Source organism: Rhinatrema bivittatum, chromosome 17, assembly GCF_901001135.1.
Source record: "Rhinatrema bivittatum chromosome 17, aRhiBiv1.1, whole genome shotgun sequence".
Taxonomy (NCBI): Eukaryota; Metazoa; Chordata; class Amphibia; order Gymnophiona; family Rhinatrematidae; genus Rhinatrema; species Rhinatrema bivittatum.
Genome location: NC_042631.1, coordinates 14,249,222 through 14,268,097, shown reverse-complemented (window position 1 = coordinate 14,268,097; position 18,876 = coordinate 14,249,222). Strand labels below are relative to the sequence as shown.

The 18,876-nt window shown below is 42.2% G+C and overlaps 1 long non-coding RNA gene across 1 annotated transcript; it reads left to right on the top strand.

Annotated features, from left to right (window-relative positions):
- The first annotated feature begins 10,866 nt into the window (after positions 1 to 10,866).
- Positions 10,867 to 17,349, top strand: LOC115079384. The gene is made up of 3 exons (XR_003853274.1): positions 10,867 to 10,966; positions 11,149 to 11,261; positions 17,030 to 17,349. It is a non-coding gene; the product is annotated as an uncharacterized LOC115079384 (long non-coding RNA).
- Positions 17,350 to 18,876: the final 1,527 nt, after the last annotated feature.

The following is an 18,876-nucleotide window of genomic DNA, read 5'->3' as shown; positions in this document are numbered from 1 at the left end:
CCTCATGGGCTGAGCAGCTGCAGGAATATAGGGGTCGGTGTGGTGCTTTCAGGGTTTCTGAAGTAGCTGGTAACCGCAGAGTGAATGGAAGCGCCAGGGAGTGAGAGGATGGGGGGGTGGTATCAGTGCCTGCGGCTGTGGCCTTAGCCATGGCTTCCTGAATCTTGGTATCTGTAAATGAGAAGCAACATAAGGATGATATGAAACGTGTTTTATATATAAATATAATATCTCATATGATATACATGTGTGAGGTATCTAGTGAAACGTAGCATGGAATCCAAACAGAGAAAACAAAAACTAAGAAAAATTATAAAAACCCTTATAGCCATTGCTCCTGGAGGATGAGTCACTGAATGAAATATTCCTTGCTCCCCCAGTTCTAGCTTTCCTGTAGCCACCCAGTCTGAAGCAGGAACTGTTGAGAAACAGATTTCAAACAGAAATTCCAAAATAACAAACTAGCATGAAACCCTGAAAGATATCACCATATCTGGGAACTCTCCAGATTTGGTGTGGAGACTCCGGCTTTGCGGATATGACCCTGGCTCTCGGGAGAGCACCTGGGATCTCTGGGTCTTTAGAAAGCCTCCTTCACTCCTCGGCATGGCTGTCTTTTTCACTGGAGTTTGATGAGGAGTGAGTGGGTGGGCACTAGGACGGCATCTGAGGCAGGCAGGATCCAGGGACAGAAGAGTCTCTCACTCTGCAGCTGGTTCCTGTCTCTTGTCTCTGATTGGCTCTGGTCAGCAGAATTAGCCAATCAGAAGCGAGAGGAGGGGAAGCACTGTTCTCCGTTGGGAACACTTTCTCCGACTGTTTCAGCCCTTTCAGCGTTGACTAAGGGGTAGAGGACAGGAGAGAGACAGAGAGAGGGCAAGGGTGCAATAGGGTGTGTGAGTGTTTATATAGGGGAAGAGAGAAAGGACAAGTGAAGGGAGGGAACAAGAATGGGGAGTGAGAGAGTGGAGAGGATTGCAGGGGGAAAGGAAAGGAGTCAGACAAAGGAGAGAGAGATGAGAGAGAGGGGAAAGGAGAGCAAAGGTGGGGAATGGAGTGGGAGAGGAGTGGGAGAGGAGGAAAAAGGATGGCAGGAGATGGAGCAGAGAGAGCTCTGGATTGGGGAATCCAGAGAGATAATGTAGGAAGGAGGGAGATGACAAAGAGGAGGAAGAATAATGAAAGGAGGAGAAAAGCAAGAGAAGATAGGAAAAGGAAGAGACAACAAAGGGATATAGATGAAATAGAAAAGGAAGAAGACCAACACATATCCATAATTACCAGAAATTCATTTTATAAGCTTCAACTCTTGAAACGGCTTCGACCTCTACTTTTCTTTCACGATTTTCGGACTATACTTCAATCACTCATCTTTTCGGGGCTTGACTACTATAATTCTCTTTATATAGGTTTCCCAGATAACACATTTCATTCACTTCAACTGATCCAAAACGCAGCAGCACATATCTTAACAAACTCTTCCATAAAAAATCACATCACTCCAATACTTCAATCATTACATTGGTTACCAATTAAATACAGAATACAATTCAAGATCCTGTCCATTATACACTCTCTCATATACACTCCGAATTCAATTACCTTATGTTCCATTCTCCGGATTTACAAACCCACCAGACATCTAAGATCACTGAACAAAAACCTCTTAGACATCCCATCACCACGACAGGCCCGTCTTGACATCACCAGAAAAAGATCATTCTCTGTCATTGGACCAATCTTATGGAACGCATTACCAGACTCTTTAAGATCCATATCCAACTCCAAACACTTCAAAAAATCCCTAAAAACACATTTATTTCAATCTGCTTTCCATATATCACACACTAAATAACATAACTACTTCTCCATCACACAAGGCACAACATTATTATATATTGATTTATTTTTTATGTAAACTATTCATTGTTTTAGATTTTTATTTTTATTGTATATTTTTGTAATTTTGAGCTTTTATAATTTGATAATCTTTATGTTCTTTTAAATTTAAATCTTTATTTACATTTGTTTTTTTTATTTAGTTATGTAAACCGTTTTGATTAAACACTGTTTGTAAAGACGGTATACAAACACTTTTAAATAAATAAATAAATCAGAGAAAGACAGGAAACAAAAACAAGGAATAGAGACGTTGAGCCAGAAAATCAAGCAAAGGACTCCAAAAGTTGGAAACCATTTGATTATCTGATGGAGAATATCAACTAAGTCAATCCCTGAAGGTGGGGAAGTAAGAGAAAAAGTCTTCACCGCAGCACCCCTGACACCCTCTTTAGAGAAGTTGGGAGTCGGATTGGAAAGGACCAGAGAGGCCTGGGGAAGCAAATTATTTTTTTCCATGAAATGAAAATACCTGAAGGCTATTTTGGGTTCATTTGGAATGAACTGAAAACGGCCTTTTTTTTTTTTTTGCTTCAGATTTGTTTAAAATGAATACACAGGCCCTCCTTCTACTTTCCTAGATCAGCGCGAGATCTTCCATGGATGCAATGCCAGGGGAATGGTATAGTGAGATACAGCCAGGAGAATGGTATCTCACTATACCATGCCAGGGGCATGGTATAGTGAGATACAGCCAAGAAAAATTAAAGTTCAGTCACAAACCAAGTACAGCAGATTTCCTGTACGTCCAGGAGAACTGTTCAGAAAGGTGTCTATATACTAGATTTCATGACCAAAATAATACATTCAAAAGTTTTTTGTGTGTCTGTAAATATGAAAGATAACACATATATCTTCTAACTATAATAAAGAGGAAAGCTGCCCCGCACCTGCATTGCAGGTATGCAAACTGAGCTCTGCCCCTCTCTTTCCCTGTAATCGCCAGCTCTGCCTCCTCTCTCTGCATTTATTCATTTTTACAAAATGGTAGACCACTACTCCAATCCTCTATCTAGTACCTTCTTTCTGACTGTACTGTCCAGCTCCGCCACCTCTCTCTCTCTGAATTGTCCAATCGTCTTCTACTACCACATAGTATACCTGAGCTCAGTCTACACTCTCTCTACTACCACACATCTCAGTTATGTACTTCCTACGTTTCACAGAACTTTCCTGCCCTTGGATGGGCTTTTACTACTAGTAATAGAAAAGCTTCATGTTTTTTTGTACTCATCAAAATGATTATGCTCTATGATTATGATCTACTTAATTGGTAAATCTGAAATTTGACCTAATCCTCCAGCAGATAATATACAAATTATAAGGTGATAATTTTGGGTAATAATTTATATGGATTTTTAGAAAGCTGTTAAACCAAGCAAGTACGTCCTGTGGATAAGAGGATCCCATTTCACAGTGTTCACTAATTAGAATAGGATAGGTATATGAATTATTTTTTAGGTCAGGCAATGTGTGTGGTAGCTTGAATCAAATCTTTATATCTAGAATTCTCATTTACATTCCCTAAGCACTAGCCTTTATCTCTACTCCAGATTTTCAGGGGCATCTAATAAAATCCAAGGCCAAACTATAGAATGATCACGCAATTCTCAACCAGCTAATGGTTCCTTAATTGAACAACTTGATATTAATGGATGACAATGTACCTATTCTTCCTGAAATGGTTTCCTCTTGAGTAAAATGTACACAATCATAGGGACAAAATGTCTGAATACAAACCAAAGAGTACATTGAGCCTGTATGCTGCCTGATGTTTGTATTTACAACATAGATTGTTGCACCAGAACTGATCTGATGGGATATTATCTTACTGCATGAAAAGAAATACATTTCATTATGATGCAATAGATTATTATTTTCCATACATTTCCCAATCATGAGCAGAGTTTCCTTGTGCATTCTACACTGTGATGGCATCATGCACTATTGTTCACCAGTCTGAAGCAGGAATGTGCGGTGGTTCCTGTCGTCCTGGCAGGTTGCGGAGCATTAACGTACATTAATTTACTCTGTCATGTGAAGTGAAAGGGACCTGGAGGGGATCAGAGCTGCAGGAAATAACTAAGTAGATGCTATGGCAAGCTGTGATTATTAAGAGCCTGAGCGTGAAAATTCCGGTTGGTAGTCGTATCACAGACCATCTGTGTTTTTCTTCGGGTCAATCTGTTGCAGCAGTGCTCTAGTCAACCTTGGAAAGCTCTCCCCCACTTGATGAGCTCACGCGTTCTCTCTGTGCTCAGCTGAGTCACTCTGCATGCTAGATCACGTTCCATACATGCGCATGAGAGATGCTAACATGTTTCACCTCTGCTACCCGGGAAATATTGCCAAAGCTTGAACGTTATGTTCCGCCAGGGCAATAAATTTGGGAGTCCGAAGGACTGGTGTTTTTAGGCATGCAGCATAGATTACTGTTATGTTTCATGTTTCTGGGGAACGGTGAGCAATCTATAAATCTATGCATGCAATTTCCCCATGGATATCTGCAGGAAATTGCTTGGAGGAATATGCATAGTTTAATAGTTTGCATTAAACGTTACAGGCTGTGTTCACCAAAATTCATTTTAACCTGAGGGCAAAGAGCTATGAAATGTTTGGGGTTTACCAAGCAGCTATTCCTATAAATTCTAACATAATAACTTTTTAATCCGGCTAAAATTTGACCAGATAAGTTAGGAGTGTTCCAGGGGGGCGGAGCTGAGTTAGCTGGATACATTATCTGGCTAACTCCAGTACTCAGTTATCTTGCAAACTCTGGTCGGCCCAGACACCTGTGCTACATCGAGCCAGATAAACTTACCGGATAGCTTTGATAGCTGCTGGATATATTTAGTGGCATGGCCACACGGTTGAATATATAGGCTAAGTTAGCTGGATACGTTTATCCGCCTAACTAGCCAAGCCACACAGTGGCTGAATAGGGACCTCCATATGTTTAGCACCAAAATGAAAAAGGCATTTGTCACAGCACGGAGAGGATCCAACGTGTCAGATGCTTCATCAGTGCTCCCTTCTCTCACAGATCTGCCCACAAACTCTCTTTACCCAAATACATACATACCTTTTATTCACCTCCTGCAGCCTTTCAAACTTTACTAGTTTACTCCTGCCTCAGGCAATAATTACTGCTGGCCAAACCAGTTCTAGTTTGTTGGCCGTGTAGGAGCAAGTTTTTTTTCTATTTTAGGACTAGCGGGGCTAGAAAGATTCAAAATAAGTAAGTAAAGCACTTCCACACATACTCAGTGATGTAGCGAGTAGGAAGTTAGCCAATTTTAGTTAACCGACTACCTTTGGTCGAGGTAGTAAGCGGCACTTAACCAGGTACATCTCCCGCTGAATATACTCAGAAACTGTTATCCAGATGAGGTTATTTGGGTAACATTGCTGCTCCCCAGGCTTTTGGATATGGAATCTCCCATCTCTCCCCCTCCCCCGCCAGCATTCTGTGCAAGTGTCAGTCCTCCCCGTCTTTAACCTTACAAAGAGGTGTTGGCTAAATCACCCGCCTCCCAAAGCCACAAAAATGACCCCCTGGGCTGATTATTAAGTGCAATAGAGCTAATAGCTGCCGCCACCTTAGTATTTATTCACATCACTCCCGGTAAAAAGAGCAATGATTGGTCCCTTCGCTGACAGATAGCAATTTCACATCTATGCACAGTATTTTCAATTCAAAAGCTACCCACAGGAAAAGCAGCTGCAGGTACCTGCTTATTATGTAAATTTAAATGCAAATAATAATCAAGCAGCTGAAAATGTCCACAGATTTCTTTGTATCCATGGCGATTTTCAGCATGGGCGTGCAATGCCTCCCTTCACTGAGATTTTTAGCAAAGCCTGCAGGCAAAACCATCCCAATGTAGGCATTTTGAAAACTGACACCCCCCCCCCCCCAAGGGATGATTTTCAAAGGCCAGACAGGTAAAAAGTGTTTCAGTGCATAAATAGGCCGTCCACCTGTGGTTCTACAGTGCACTGAGAGGAGGTGATCCTGGCGATGTGGTTAGGAGTGGAAATGTGATCCCAAATGAATGGGTATTCTTGCAGCTTAAGCTTCTTACCTATTTCAGATTTTAAAAGTGAAAGTACCTACAGAGTTTGCCTTTGAAAATTGATGCAATGTGCACAGGTGACAAGGACCTGCAGATTACGTCTCGATGTGGGCAGTCTGAGAATTGCTCCTGTAATTCTAATTTTAATTGACACCATGCACTATGGCAGGAGTGGCTATTACTGCCAGTCCTCAAGAGCCACAAACAGGCTGTGACTTGAGGACCAGAGGTAGCCATCCCTGCACTATGGTCATAAGCCTGTATATATAGACTAGATCAAATAGGGTTTGCAGCATATTTCCGCCTTGCAATAATTTTACTGTTAGATGTAAACAAACCCCATAAAGATATTCCCTGGCATAGCAGAAAAACGAGTTCTTTGTTTCAATTTTTACAGAGGAGAATGATGGAAACATACCCAGACGGTTTGGTGTCTCCATTTCATATTTCTGGGAGTGAGCATTAGGGAAAAGACTTTGCTATTAGAATCTGACCCAGCCTGGCCACTGCTGGAGATAGGTTGCTGAACTTGATGGACCATTGGTCCGCCTCAGCATAGCATCTCTTATGTACGTAATTAGTAGATATGAAATTTGACCTAATCATCATCAGTAACTATGTAAGATACAAATAATGAGGACATAAATCATGCTTTAGAAAATTTTTTAAAAGATGCTAAATAGAGGTAAATACTACTATGGACTAGACGATCCAGTTTTGCAGCATTCACTAATTTAGAACAGGATAATGATGTGGCTGTTTGCTTTTTGTGTGTGGTAATATGAATCAAATTCTCATTTGCATTCCCTAAGCCCTCAGCCTTTTCTCTACTCCAAAATTTCAGGGGCATTTAATAAAATCCAAGGCCAAACTGTAAAATGACCAGTCAATTCTCAACCAGCTAATGGTTCCTAATTGAACAATTTGATATTAATGGGTTGGCAATGTACATGTCCTTCCTGGAAGAGTTTCCTCTTGAGTAAACTGTACACAACCATAAGGACAAAATGTCTGAACACAACTCACAGAGTATATACTGAGTCTGCGGGCTGCCTGATTTCTTCATTTAAGTCATAGATTGTGGCACCAAGCACTATGGTTTGATGTATAGTAAAAGTCAATGGGACATTACAGAACTGAATGAAAAGAAACACATTACATTATTATGTGCCTTAAAAGTCAATAGGTTATTGCATTACAATACCATATAAAAGGGACTCATTAGGTTATTGAGTACTTCAGTAGTCCATGGATTATGGTTATGTGCCAATATGTTAAAATATTACACACAATTTGTACCTAAACACACTAAAAGTTCAGTTTTCAAAAACATTTTGCAACAGCTACAGAATGGAGCATCTCTTGGAATTGGGACCCTGTAACTTTAACTAAGTGCTTACGAATATATTTTAAAAGGAGTGTGCTCGCAAAAGTATGCTCAATTTTATATCATGCAAGTACATACATACCATTTACATTATCCCCACCGCATGCATGAGATTGAAAGAGAGAGAGAGAGAGAGAGACACAATATGACATGCAATATATACACCACTGTAAGAGGAGACACTTTCAACTCGGGGCCGGTTTGGGGAAGGGGGTGGTTTTACATACCCGGTCAGAGGAAATAACTGTAAATTTAACATGACTAATTCATTTCTATCATTTGAATCAATGAAAAGTACCAACAAGAGTTGATTTGTACAATGCAGTCTCTAGCTAGCAGTATATATATATATAGTATGTATAGTATGTCATATTGGTTTTATACAGAGTCTCTCTCTCTCTCTCTCTCTCTCTGTCACTCTCTCTCTCTCCAGGATCCCTGTGGCCCACACTTGTGCCTCATCAGTGTGTATAGGGCTTATTTGATGAGAGGTTGAAGGACCTAAATATGTATACCCTAGAGGAGAGAAGGTGCAGGGGAGATATGATACAGACCTTCAGATACCTGAAAGGTTTTAATGATGCACAATCAACAACAAATCTTTTCCATTGGAAAGACATCAGTAGGGGTCACATAATGAAACTCCAGGGAGGATGACTCAAAACCAATGTTAGGAAATATGTCTTCACAGAGAAGGTGGTAGATGCCTGGAATGCCCTTCCGGAAGAGGTGGTGAAGACAAAAACGGTGAAAAATTTCAAAGAGGTATGGGATAAACATTGTGGATCCCTAAAGGTTAGAGGATGGGAATGAAGAAAAGAGTGCATGGGGGGTAACTTGCTTGTGTGGCGGTTACTACCCTTAACCAATAAGCCTTCATATTGTTGTTGCAACTTCATTACTGTTCTCTGCTTCATCAGCAGGGAAAAAGAGAAAAATGAGAATTAGATTCAGGCAGCAACGAACAAGGACATTGAATTGTACAGTCTGGGAAAACAAATAAGCATGGGGGTAACTTGCTGGTGTAGCAGTTTCTACCCTTAACCAATAAGCCTGATACTTTTGATGCAACTCCAACATTGCTCTCTGCTTCAATGGCAAGAGGCAACAGGGAATTGGATGGTGACTTGAATGAAGCGGTAGATACTATCAGAAGCTTACTGGGCAGACTGGATGGACCATTGGTCCTTTTCTGCCATCATTTCTATGTTTCTGTGTTTACCTGTTAATTGGGATATGAAGTAGAAAAAGTCAATAGTTTCATGAGCAAACAGTTATAGGAATGTAGAAAATGTTACCCAGGATGAATTTTGTCCTTTTTAGGGTAAAGTTTTAGCTTTTAATATCAGGGCTGGTTCAGGTAAAGAGTTTCCTGTTGCCCTGAGATTTTTATTAGGTACATGCAGGGGTAACATTTTTTTTTCTTTTTTGTGGAAGGGGTTCAGTTTGTCTAATGTTTACTTTGTTTGTTTACCGAACTGACATAATAAAAAAATTCAAAACATAAAACTCAAAACAAATGCCCATTTCCCCATGGCCCTCTTTGCCCCCTTACTCCTTCCATTGAACTGGTCCAAGGGTAAAAGGGACAGGAACAATCCCAAGTCATTACTGCCCCAGTCTATGGGCTGGCCAGCGCCATGTTGTTTTTATAACTATGCAGTAATATCACTATTTGCTAGGGATGCGAATTGTTTATCTGACGATTGAAAATATCGTCCGATATTTTCAATATCATCAGATATCGGGGGGTCCCCAATAGCGATAGGAAACCCCACGATTAATTTAGTGGGTTTTCTTATTGTTATGGGGGGGGGGGGAAAGGACACAACCTAAAAACACAACCTGGCCCTTTAAAATGAGTTTGTTAGTATCCCCCCACCCTCCGGGACCCCCCCCCAAATTTTTAAATACCTGGTGGTCCAGCGGGGGTCCCGGGAGCATTCTCCCGTGCTCGGGCTGTCGGCTGCCACTAATCAAAATGGCGTCGATGGCCCTTTGCTCTTACCATGTGACAGGGGCTATCGGTGCCATTGGTCGGCCCCTGTCACATGGTAGGTGCACTGGATGGCCTGCACCATTTTTAAAGATATGATGGCCCTTAGCAGATTATGCCTATGAGGTTTTATATGGGGGAGAAGGGTCTCCATCTTGAAAATGCCTTGGAACCTTTTCAGCCTTAATCACTCTCTAATTTGGTTGACCTCTAAGACATAACCAGGCTCATATTATAGATAATATATAATTTGAAGGTCACAGGAAAAATTCTGTAGAATGTAGTGGGGCTCCTGTCACTGATCTTTTAGTGGTTTTTGGTAAGGACCAAGAAACGTTGTGGAAGATTTTAGTAGTCATGCCTCTTGATCTCTACAAACATTTATGTTGAATTGAGTTGGTGGCTTGGAGAAGGGGTGGGGGAGAAGAATGAGCATATTTGTCCTACTTTGCTTGTATAAATGAACCAGTAAAACTGAAATCTGAGCTTCAACAGTAACTAATAGGGAACAGAGCTATAGCTGTGGCATTTCTTGCTCCCTCCTGGCTCCTTCTTCGAGGTTCACCAGGGGCTGAGCCACCAGTTGGGTGTTTGTCTGAAAAGGTCTGGCCAGAAAATGAACCATGTAGGAGGAGCTGAGGGATTGGAGGGATATTGTTTGCTCCCTTCCCATCTAGCATTCTCTTATACCGCTTTCCACTGCTTTCCACGAATTTCAATTTCACATTTGCCAGTCCATTTTTAAGTAAAGGATTGCGGCAGAGGTGGAGCAATGGATGGGCGGGGTCAGCTCTTCCCTCACTTTTGACTCAGGCCCCCCTACTCCTATCAGCAGAATCGTGGTCCATCTGAGTCACTCCTTAGAGGGCCTGGAGGCAGTGAAATCACTGCGTCCAAGATCCCCCCTATGCCTTTAAGGAGGCTTAAGGTAAGTGGGAATCACTACTGCCCTTGGGTTATATTATGTAGAGGCCATCAAGGACTTTGTTTAGCTTTAGCAGGTAATTATTTATCCCCCTTCCTCTCAGGAGTGACTGGGCTGGGTGGAAGCCTATTTACATAACTGCTGTCCAGCAGCCTGACAGATTAATATTTGCATATAGCAGCTATTACCTTAACCACAGAGGGAAAGTGATAAACAGCAGAGACAGGCCATGGAGAGAGTGTAGAGACGGGACATACAGAATGTTGCCAGTCACTAAAAGGGTTTTGTAGCCACTGCCGTGAATACCCTCGTAGAATAGGGCTGAAGGACTGGGGGGAGGGGGGTGCTAGTCACAGTGCCCACTCATGTTAACCTTGGCCCCCCACCAAAAGAAATTTCAGTTCTGGCTACGCCCCTGCATTGTGGGGAAATGCTTGCATTTGTCATTGTTCTTTTCATGGTCTGATTTGATGCCAAATGATTTTTCTTTTTTTACAGTGAGTAGGCAGCATTGATGCTTAAAAAAAAAAAAAATGTAAAAGAAATATATTCTAAAATTAGCAAAGCATGCATTGCATTCCACAGATGAGCTCACGATGAAGGATGAGGTTTCAAGAACGGATTAGTCATCAGGGGCTGGGGAGATTTATCGTTTGTTCAGAAAAATCAGCAAATGTTTCGAGGTAGGTGGAACGCGCATGTTGCCATGCAGGAATCTCATTTTAAATTCCATCGCAGTGAAAAATAAAAGAATTGGGCATGGTGACACAGCCCGCTGCACTGATCAGCTTACCGATGTACTTCTCTCTAAAGAAACAGGTTTTTCTCTCTCTCTCTTTTTTTTTTTTTCTTGTACACGTGGAAGAAATTCAGGATTAGCATGTTGTTCGAGCGGCACGTGGAGCCCAAGACATTACCGGGATTTCCATCTGCTTCAAGAGCTATACTGAGCGTGTTCAGATTCCGCTGCATAACGAGGTGAGTCTGATGGCGCCGAGAGCCATTCCGCTTGGGCCTGCAGGCCACGTGGCCAGCGCGGAAAGCAGCCCGGTCCCAGGGATCTCCATTCATCTGCAGCAGCAGGATTTTGCTTCTGGCCCGCAGAGTGCTTAATTAGAAAACACACACACACACAGTCGTGTCTGCATGCATGCATCCTATCTATATTTCCCAGAGGTGGAAGCTTGAATTGGGGGTTTGTTTTTTTTTTAATTTTTACATGCCTTCACTTTGATTTGCTGAGTAATTGAGCAAAGGCATTTCTCCATAATCTTTACACGCCAGCAAAAAAATCCTAGGAGAAAGATTTAGCCATTTAGCTCACACCTTTTCATCGGTAGCTGAAGGCAAGTTATATTCAGATACCGCAGTAGGTCTCTGTTCCCACAGAGGGCCCTCAATCCAAGGGTTTCTGTGCTGTGGGAAAAGTGCTTGGTAAACGCAGCCCTTCCCAGGCTAGTGGAGGCTGAAGTGACTTGCACAAGGGGGTAGCAGCTACTCCTGCGCACCTTTTGATTTATATCAAACGATTAAGAATTTCAAAAGAGAAAAGCACTATTGATGCCAGAAAGCAGGTGCAAACCAGCTCAGTGGATTAAAAATCTATTTTCTTCCATTTGCCAGTAATGAACACTTCAGGGTTTGAACCACTCTGTGTCTTCATCGCAGCGCAGAGGTAAAATGTAATTCAATGTCTATTTATCCTCCAAGAAACACTGTAAGGAACTGCTGCATTGCACTGCAGACCCAATGCTGTAAGTAAACTTCAGAAGTGCTCCAAACTTTTTTTTTTTTTTTTGATTGAGAGGCGTTTTAAAAATGACTTAACCCTTTCTTTCCCGGTATCCAGAATTACCAATACGATAAATACCACTAATATTGAAAATGGTTTTATTAGAAAATAAGGGGGGGAAAGTGCTTAATCACTTAAGAACAAGATAGTGTAAATGTTTCACGATGCACAACTCAATAAGCAATAGAACAATTAAAGAAATTATATCTGCACAGATCAAATCCACAGGAAAACTTGGCGGAAGCCCGGCGGGATCCCTGGCAGGTGACCAGCTGCCTCCTCTAGTGCAGCGTAGCCCGTGATAAAATGTCAGAAATGGCTCCTCAGCAGGAGGCGCTCAATCCCTCCCTAAAGTATCGGGGGAGGCGGATGTGGGCCTGCATCCTGAATCTAAGGAGTGGGGGGGCGTGCAGGAAGCGTCTGCCTTGGCATGTTGGCAGCAGTCGGAGACAGTTTTTCGGTTGCCTAGTTCCCGTGTTACTGGTTCCATTTCTTCCAAAGCAAGTCCACGGGTAATGGCCTTCAGACGGAATTCTAAGGTAGGGGGTTCCCAAATCTGTCCTGGGATCCCCACAGCCAGTAGAGTTTTGAGAAAGTCCGCCATGGCTTTGCATGAAATAAATTTGCATAAGTTAGAGCTCTGTTCCAGGGCCCTTTCTGTAGACCACACCCATGTAAACGGAAGTGCCATCATCTTTTTTTTAAGACAGCCCACAGCACTTTCTCCTTTCCCCATGCATTTCAGTTGCTTGGATACTGTTTTTGATATAAAGAGCAACTCCTCTCCTTTTTCTATCATCTCTAGCCTTCCTGGGAAAGTCATTCTCGTTCATGAGACTCACAATGAACCGGGTCTCTGTAATTTTAGCAATATTCACCATTAGGGCCTGCAGATCTGAACTTTATTGCCCAGACTATGAGCGTTTGTACTTATAACTTTCCAGCTTTTATCCTTTGGCTTAATGCATCTACTGGGTATCTTTTCTTTTGTACAAAAGTAGAGCTGATTTATCTTGTTAATTTCTCCTCCCACATCTTGTATTTTTATTATGTCATTGGCTTCTGTCATCCCCATCCTCTAGTTTAAATGTCTAATGACATATGATCTGATTTTCTTTCTCAGAATCATTTTTCTTGCCACAGTTGTAGGCCATCTTTATCGTATAACCTTTTACTGTTCCATAAACGGCCCCAGCCTCCAATATATCAAATTCCTTCTTCTTTACACCAGTTCTTGAGCCATGCATTGAAGTTTCAACATAAAACATTCATAAAAGTAGTGCGCAAACACACAAAACATAAAAACAAAAAAAAAAACAGAGAGATCAATCAAATTAGCAGTGAAACCAACATAGTGAGCTAAGTGAAGGCTTCACGGAAGAGAAGCGTCTTTGGTTCTTCTTTTGTTTCAAGTCAGTGGAAGCTGGAAATATTTGGGAAGAGAATTCAATAGGGATGAGCCTGCCACAGAGAAAGCCTGATCCCTAGCCTCAGTGAAATAAGCAAGCTTTGGTGATGTTATTTCCAACAAACCTTTATTAGCTGAGCGGAGGGAACAAGATGGTCTATAAATTCTTAACACAGCATTACACCTGGGAATCTTATGCAGCAAGATTAAAACTTTAAATTTAATTCACCATGTTATTGGCAGCCAATGAAGGGCAGCCACAACTGGGGAAATGTGTTCAAATCTAGGCCTTACATTTTGTACAAGCTGAAGTGCCTGCAGAGCATTAGCAGATAAACCCCCAAAAAGAGAATTGCAATAATCAGTATGAGGAAAGATCGGTACTTGTAGCACTGAGCGCATGTCCTCAGGTCTTAATAATAGTAGTTATCCGGCTAAGTAGTGGTGGCTGAATGGGTGCCACCATTTAACTGGATAAGTCCCTACTTATCTGGCTAAGTGGTGCTGAATATCGGCCTCTCAATATACAATGAAGCTGTGGAATTTGGTGTTGGTCAAGAGAACTAGCATATCTTGAGTTAGAAAGTGTTTGGACGAGTTCCTGGAGGAGAAGTCCATACACTATTATTGACTAGGTAGACTTGGAGAAGGCCACTACTTGTCGCTGGATCCCGCCAGATACCTGTGACTTGGATTGGCCACTGTTGGGAGCAGGCTCCTGGGTTTGATGGCCTGAACCAGTATGGTGGCTCTTATGTTCTTGTGTTCTAGTGCTTTCCATGATCATTGGAAGCAATTTTCAATTTGTCTGCCTAAGTGCAAAATCCTCTGGTGCTTTGTACCCATGGACCTTTATCTAATTTTCAAAGGGAAGGTGTGCGTATACTTTCTCCTTGCAATTGCCATGGATACAAAGAATTGAGGGCCTTTTTATTTATTTTATTTATTTATTTAGGTTTTTTTTATATACCGGCATTCATGAACAGGTCACATCATGCTGGTTTACATAGAAACAAGGGGTGCATAGAACAGTAGAACTAAACTTGTGCAAGGGGAGGCAGTTACAAAAAACAGGGGTAAGATAACTGGGAGAGAGAAAAAAGGAACGGTGGGGCGTAAAGATTTGTAAAGGGATAATTACTTAATAACTTAATAACTTAATAATAACTTAATAACTTAATAATAACTTAATAATAACTTAATTTTGCACTGCTTTTTGTGCAGGTAGACATTTTATGGAAGGTAACACATGCAGATCTGAAAATTCAATGTACGTGCATCATTTTCCAGTTCTGCCTAAAGCATGACCACAGGAACAAACCCCAAATCAGGCTAAAAGTCCACATGTCATGGCATACCACACCTCCTTTTAACTGGATGACGGAAGGAAATTTTCAGTCCATTTACTCAATAAATGGCTTTGGAAAATTGTCCTTAAACTTTTTTTCTATAATCACACTTAATACTGCTCTATTTTACTGCCTTCCTCATTGGATTAAATATTGCATGTATTAGATTGCTGGAAGTGGTTTTACTAATCTGACTGCTTAGCTGTCATGAGTGCCGCTCTCTAAATTATAAATGGCGGTGGAGGGGGCGAGCAGGCACGAGGGATTTACAGTTGTATTATATGTTCTATCAAGATCTGTAAACCTCAAGAGGGAAACAGAAGTAGCTTTCTGAAGATGACAAAGTCTCTCAGCACTGTAACCTTCCCCGAGAGCCTTCTGATCCATCCATTACGCCAAAATGAAAGCTATAATGTGTTTCTTCAAATAAGCGCAGAAAAAAAAAAAGAGAGAATGTCTTCCAGTGTACTCAGAGGACTGATGTAATCTCTTGCAGGGAGCACAGAGCAGTCTACGCCTCTTACAGAATAAGAGACGTCATCTCATTAGGGTTGCGTGAGAGCATCATGAGATGAATTTTTATCTCCTCCGGTCAGCATGAAGTGAGATTTCTTATGCATGATCAAAAGGAATACAGCAGCTTCTGACACCCAATGACTCTCCAAAGCGGCCGAAGGTTTCCCTGTTAAGAGTGCTTGGTGGTCATCTTGTGCTGGCAAAATGAAAGGAAAACCTGGCTTGGACATTCTTCTCTTTCATGCTGACCGGTGGGACTGCCCGCAAGGCCGATGTACTCACTCTACGTGCCGCATAATCTATTAAGCACAGCGAAAGGGAATGCGTGAAAGGATAAAGTCCACTGTCCACAAAAGAATGTCTTTATTCCAGTGATACAGATGTTCAAGTGTTTCTTATTGAGAATGAAATGAAACAAAGCAGGAAATGTCATTATCTATTTCGTTTCTCCCAAATACACATCTCTAGTATGAACATCATGCACTTATATATGCAGAAGAGGCCCTCTCGTCTACAAAACCCCGAGGTCTGCACAGAGTTAGGCACTGTAGCAAATTTTTGCATGACAGAACCAACCTCATGCAGCAGGCTAGATGGGTCCTTGCCATTGTTATGTTGGTTTCAACTTGAAATATCTTTTTGGCTGCATGAGAAAGTGAACATTGCGAGCAACATAAGGACAGTAAGCATTTTTTTTTTTTAATTGTTTTTAATTTTTTTTTGTTGGCTTTATCCCCATTCAGAGGTTTACGATGGCTGTGGTTGCTGCTCCGTCCTCCATAGCTCATCTGTTTCAGCAACGCTCTTCCGAATAAGGGGCGTGGCTGCACTTTTCATACGTTCATGGTCTGTACATGCACAGTATAATATATTTTCTTGCTACTCGAATGGGGCATTGTAAAGATGGATGTAGATTTTATTCTGCTGAACTTTAATTTGTATTTTATAAATGAGGGTCCCCCTCATTAACAGCCAAATTTTTATTCCCCTGTGCACATAAAAAAAATGGGGGTTACGTGCGTGGCTGGGCTTTGCACGCACCGCGTGCATCTTCAAAGGGGCCCAGCCATGCACGTGGCCATTTGCCGCTGTGCCTGGGAAGCACACCCCAGCAGTTTGCCAGTGTGCGCGAGTTACTACTGTTCTGGAGGAGCAGCAACTTGAACAATGAAAAAAATAAGGTAGGGTAGGTTTAGAGGGTGTGGAGGAGAGGGGAAGGGGAAGGTTAGATAGGGGGGCAGGGAACTGGGGAAGGCCGGGATGCGTCGCTACTTGGGAATTGCCTAAATCTTCCTCTCCCTTGCATGCGCCGCCCGCACGGATTACAAAATCCGGCACGCATGAGCGCGCTGCCCAAGAATATAATAACATGCATGCGCGCACGTGTCTTTAAAAATCCACCCAAAAATCTTTAACCTGTGAAGTAGAAGTGTGTCCTGTAAGATGAAGAGAATACACAATAAAGCTCTTTTTTTTATATCTGTTGACACCTCCCCAAAAAAAAGACATTTGAAAATATTTGTTAATGAAGCTTAAAGGCAGTGATGCGGTATTTGAGGCATATATATTTCTAAATATATCTCTGTAAAAAAACAATCACAAGCAGAATATTAAATTTATGCTTTTGCTGTGAAGTATTGCATTCATAAAGTTGATTTTTTTTTTTTTTTTTGTGCACCAGCCTAGGAGAAGAGGCAAAGTCTACAATCCCATGTGGCGTGTTTGAAACACAAGTGAAGAGCTGGCTGCTGAGCTGCTGGGGTTTCCCTTTCCTTTTGAATTTTCTTTCTGTTTTCTTTTCTCCTCCTGTCCATGTCTCACCAGGTCCCTCCGTGTTCACAGCTCGCATGCAGCAGACTCCGGGCAGCAGGGCCAGCGGCTGTGTTCTCCCCTCCACAGCTTCAAATGGGAGGAATTTGTACAGCAGTTGGGCAGGAGGGCTGCTCTGCGGAGAGGAAAGGCTCAGTAAAACCTCGGCTGGAGCTGCCGCAGAGTTATTTGATCACAGAGTATCATCGCACGAAGTTTTGCAAATAGGTAGTGGAGGCTGAAACTGCAAATTCAAAATGATCATACTTCTGTAGTAAGTTGAAGGTAAATTTTAAAACAAGCGCGCAGGCGTCCATGGGCATGGATGCGCCAGTTTTATAACATGCGTGCGCCAATGCGCGCATGTTAGAAAATCTTCTACCTGCGCGCACACGCGTGCCCGATTTTATATCGGCGTGTGCGTGTGAGTGCAGACTCGTGCGTGTAAGGGGGGTACATTTTATATGAAGCGCGCGGAGAAGCCATAGGGCCTGTCCCCAGTTCCCTCCCAGCCCGCGCCAATAAGGAAGCGGACTGGGAGGGAACTTCGTAAACCCCCTAGCTAACCTGCCTCCCTTTTCCTCTATCTGCCCTGACCCCCAAAGCCCCTCTATCTTGTGTTTGCTTTAATACTTTACCCGCTCTGCCGTGCAGCATCAGGTTGCGCGCGCCAGTCTGATCCCGGCGCCCGCTTCGGCGGGACGGTGCTTAAAGGTGCTGTGCCGGCCCGCTCATACCCCCGTCCTCTGTCCGCCCCTTTTTTGTTCACCTTCTCCAGGTATACGCACACGTAGGCCTTTGAAAAATCAGGCTGTAAATTATCTTTCCGGCATGTTTCCAGCGCAAGATATCGGTCATCAGACGTGTTTACATTTGCCAAAGTGGCACAATGACAGATTTTCATAGCACACTCCCTGAAATGAGGCAAGAACTGCTCTATTGCTCTGAGGGAAGGATGTGGCAGGCAGAGGCACTAAACACGCACAGTCAAAGCTGGGTGGGCAACGGTATTAGGGAACTTGAATTGCTTTAATGATCTTAAACTTAGAAATCTATGCCGGGGGGGGGGGGGGGTGTCAGAGGAGAGCTTAAACGTACACAACCTGTTTGAAGCTGTCAAACGCGAGGCCTGTGGAAAGGGGATGATGAGGAATACGAGGGCACCGTCTGCTCGTTGAGCAGAGTCCAGGGCAAAATCTCAGAAACTTTGCAGCGTTTGAGAGAAGCCCTCCTGTGAATGGTGCTCTCATAATCACAAACATTGGCCACCTATTGGAAGCCAAATTCAATTTAAGATCTTATTAATAGTTTTCAGAAGTAGAAAACTCCCAAATATTTTTCAGCAGGCATTGCTACGCATACCAATCACCACCATGGATCAACTTGCTTCTACCAGGAGAAGAGGGCTTAGCTTCCTTGCTCCAATCCTGCCTCAAGACTCAATATCGTTTCTTGAGGAAAATTAAAACACGCTTTTTTTTTAGCTGCCATTCTGTTAACAACATACTGGGCCATTATGACGGTATTGCTTTGATAGTTTCTTGATTCTAATGTTTTATTTTGTATTTATTTAAATGCTTTTATGTACCACTTATAATTAAAAAAAAACAAAACAAAACATGTTAAGCGGTTGAAATGTTTTTTTTTTTGTTTACTTGTTTGATTTTTTACCATTTATTGTTGCTTTAATGTTTATATCGTATGAAGTTTTATTTGCTA